Source organism: Lathamus discolor, chromosome 2, assembly GCF_037157495.1.
Source record: "Lathamus discolor isolate bLatDis1 chromosome 2, bLatDis1.hap1, whole genome shotgun sequence".
Lineage (NCBI taxonomy): Eukaryota > Metazoa > Chordata > Aves > Psittaciformes > Psittacidae > Lathamus > Lathamus discolor.
In genome coordinates, this window is record NC_088885.1 from 158,934,484 (window position 1) to 158,938,724 (window position 4,241).

General features: G+C 45.9%; 1 non-coding gene across 1 annotated transcript; it reads right to left on the bottom strand.

Annotated features, from left to right (window-relative positions):
- Positions 1-3,539: 3,539 nt before the first annotated feature.
- On the bottom strand, positions 3,540-3,612 carry TRNAF-GAA (transfer RNA phenylalanine (anticodon GAA)). The gene has a single exon. It is a non-coding gene; the product is annotated as a tRNA-Phe (tRNA).
- Between the last annotated feature and the right edge of the window lie 629 nt (positions 3,613-4,241).

Below are 4,241 nucleotides of genomic sequence, written 5' to 3' on the forward strand. Positions count from 1 at the left end.
GCAGGGGTCCCTGCCTGTGGCAGGGGTTGGAGCTGGGTGAGCTTTAAGGTGCCTTCCAACCCAAATCATTCTCTCATTTTATGAAAAGTGGGTCACTGTCGATACAGAAAAGGAAGAATAATGGCCTTAAATCAGTTCAGCTTGCTGGAGGTACATCTGGGGGCACCACTATTTTGTCCCTGCTTCCATGTGATGGCCACTTCTCTTGCCAAAATGAGCAACGGCACCAGAAGTATCCACAACCAGTAACAGGCACCATCAACCAACAACTGACCAAGAAAGTTTTAACTGTTTCAGGTATGATCTCCATGGACAGATACATCAGGGTTATTAAACATGGTAGCAACAATGCAACAGGCAGCTGAAGATGTCTCAGCACCTCTGGTTTTGGCATCTGGGATAACCAAAGGAAAGGTTGTTCCGTAGCTCCCTATTTCAGAGATTTTCTCACACCACCCTCTGCTGATTGACCCAGGGTCTGGTGGACTCGTGTCCATTTCATGTCACTGTCTACCACGGTCATGGGCTGATGCCAGCCAGAGTCAGGCATGATAGTCCATTCTAAGTGAGACCAAGAATTTATAGACAATAACATCCTTTGTTGGTCTTCTCTTCCCGTACCCTCTCTGTCTGCTGTTGCTCTCCAGACCTTTCATCTTTGTCAAGGAGGGATAATAACATGGCAGTTTTCATGGCATGAATTAGTTTCTGGAAGCTGGTACAGCTGGATGCTTAAAGGTAAGCAAGCAGTATCCAAGGAGTTTGGGACTATAATCTCAAAAGCAAAGGGAATTGCAACAACTCCAAAAGTAGGTTGAAGCCTAGGTGGTTCCCTGGGTTTTGTGGCTTATACAAGACCTCAGCTTTTCTTTAGGGAAGATGATTAAGCAAGTTACTTGGGGAAGGACAATAGAGAAAGCTTTGACTCATCATGACCTCATCTTCCACTTAGTGATGTGTATTAAACCCTGAGTATCCTCAGTGTGATCAGATACTGTGGCAACAGATAGCTGTGCAGCAAAATGAGATAAAGGGATGGGAAGGTGGCTCTGAGCCACTACATGTGTTAAAACCCCTTTTGTAGAAGACCCCCTACAAGACTTTTCTGGCAGCAAGGGCATGAAAGAGCTTGCTGAGAGATGCTGTATATTGACTGATAGAAACATCTGAATTTACAGCTAGCACATATCCTAAACCTGTTTAAGCCCATTACTTATAATGCTGCCTTCTAGCTCAACCATATATTCTTTATCCTTGGTGTTTATCTCCTCCAGATACACACACAGCACTCAATCTAGCCTTTGCCATGACAGGCAAAGTGTTCCAAGATTTCCTCACCTTCATCTATCTCCCTCACCTTCATCTACTCTCCCTTTCCAAATGAACCCCGGAGTCCTTCTTGGCCATTTGAAATGGTTTGTATCAGTGCTGACCTTCTGTAGTCTCATACATCACCTCCAGTCCATCATCCTCTTTCCTACACTGTTTCCTCATTATTTATGTCATCTTTCATTGTTTTTCTGAGATGAGCTGTTCTCTTCTTTCTTAATGCTTCCCTCTCCCCATTTCCGATCCAGTTTGAGGTAAATTCACCTGAAAGTGATAGAAGTTCCTAAGGAACAGTCTCTCCTGAACACGGCTCTGACGCTGATGCCAGCATTATGAAGGCTGTGTTTTCCTGGATAGCATGACTGTTAGTCGGTTTTGCAAATAAAAGGAATTAGAAGAGAAAAGAGGACTTGAAAGGTGTGTGAGTAATACAGCATCATCTGCAGGGACACATGCAGGGATAACACATGAAAACAAGCTGAGAACACAGAGTACTTTCACCTGCAAGTTAGCTTTCACCACACTTAGGGAAGGCAAAGGATGGCACGTGGCACTGCTACAACTAGGGAAACTGAGGCACAGCAATGCAATGTGCTGAGGTCATTCAGCTGGTTTGATGGGCAGCCTAAGCTAAGGCTGCTTATGATTTGTTGTGGGTTTCAGCTCTGAATGATGCAATAAAGCTTAATTTAATTGCACAATAGGGGCTGTAGTGATAGAACAAGGGGTAATGGGCTCAAACTGAAACAGAAGTTCAGGTTGGATATAAGGAAGAAGTTTGGTACTGTGAGGGTGCTGAGGCACTGGCACAGGGTGCCCAGAGAAGTTGTGAATGTTCCATCCCTGGCAGTGTTCAAGGCCAGATTGAACAGAGCCTTGGGTGATGTGGTCTAGTGTGAGCTGTCCCTGCCCATGGCAGGGTGATGGAACTGGATGATCTTAAGGTCCCTTCCAACCCCAACCATTCTGTGATTCTGTGAACTCCATCAATTACATGGTAAAAGAACACAGAGCAATTGGGTGTTCCAGTGCATTTGGACCACAATGCTCTCAACTTGGCCCTTCCTCACCTCACTGTTCTTACCCTCATTAGCAGCCAACAACCCACTGAAGCCTCTTCCCCTTCTTGCAACCAAGTATGACCTAGTATTGCCTCTAGTTCTTCAGTGGGTTGCCCTTGAGTCTGCTCCAGGACCACTCCTGGTTGACCACCAAAAGCAGCCTGCAACCCAAGGACACTGTCACAGAGAAGCGATCTCCACTAGCACAGAGCTGGCATCCTTTCCACCCGCTGACTTTCCCACCTCCAAAGAAAGCTGCAGCTCAGCGAGGGGAACAAACATACCATAGAAGGGAAGCGATCCCTGCCAAGCGCTGCAGAAATGGGACACAGATGGTGTCTTAAATGAGAACGGAAGTTTATTTGGGGGCTCTGCTCGTGACGCAGGGTTGCAGATCTTGCAGCAGATGACAGACACTGGGATTTCAGAGCGGGTGAGGAAGAGAATTTGAAGCACAGAGCTATTTGTCCATGAAGCTATTAGCTTGTTTGGGGGGAAAAAATGATGGAAAGAGAAAAAGTTGAACCCAATAAATGGGTAAGAATAAGAATGTATTAACCTGCTTCTATTTATATGTTGGTTGGGAGACTTGGTCTAGTGTGAGGCATCTCTGCCCATGGCAGGGGGTTGGAACTTGATGATCTTAAGGTCATTTCCTACCCCAACCATTCTGTGATTCCATGATTCTATGATTCTGATAAGCATATCTTAAGCCCAGATGTTTGTCAGCCCAGATTGTTGTGCTGATTGGCCAGATGGCCACTGCTAATGGAAGTGTATAGGTTGGCATTAGCTTTGCATTTCCCTGCTCTAGACATACACTTTTATCTTTGTCCTCTACACACAGACCAGTTGGAAGGGTCTTACTATCCCATCTTCCTGCTAGGGTCCTACTATCTGGTCCATCTTCCTGCTCCAGCAGGACCACCTGGAGCCCGTTGTGCACGACCACATCCAGGCAGCCTTTGAATGTTTCTAAGGATGGAGACTCCTCAAAGTCTCAGGGCAACCAGATCCCAGGTCTGTCATCCTCTCCTCATATGAGGATTGTTCCAGTCCCTTCATCATCTTCTTGGACTCTGCAGTATCTCCATGTCTCTCTTGTACTAAAATGCCCAGCAATGAGCACAAAAAGCTGCAGGAAAACACTGCTGAAGCCCGGGATTGAACCAGGGACCTTTAGATCTTCAGTCTAACGCTCTCCCAGCTGAGCTACTTCAGCCCTGCTGGGGCACTGATTTTCACAATACCTGTTGCAATATAATTACCTTTCAGCCTGTTCAGACAGGCTCGTTTGGCATCAGCTGTGAGTCAAATAAGAGATTTCAGAGAACAGCACACTGACAAGCTGGACTCAAAAAGCAGTGGCCCAAGGGAACCAACACAGCCTCCCTGTCAATGTATGTGGCCCCTGTACATATGTAAGACTTCATTAATAATGTGACTCTGGAGGATGTAAAGAAGTGGAACAGGGAAATAGAACAGCTATTCCTGAAAGACTGACAGGAGACTACAGTTACTTTGATACTGAAGAAGAGCTCTGTCACTCAAATAATTGCAAGGAAACTAAGCAGATGGAGGTATGTCTCTAGATGCAAAGCTACTGATGAGGAAGCGTGACTGTGAAGTGACAAGGGTGATGGAGGATGAAGGCAAATTGATTGTATGGAGGATTCAAGAAATGCCTGTGAATGGGAAGAGGGTAAACAGGGCAGTCAAACATAGACTGCTTTCTGTGCTTCTGGTGTTGAAGACACTGTCTTGTCTCACTCCTCAGACCTTTCCTTTGAGCTCTGTTCAGGGTTTCAGACTCGGATACCAGTTGTGTTGACTAATGTGCTTCTCCTCCAT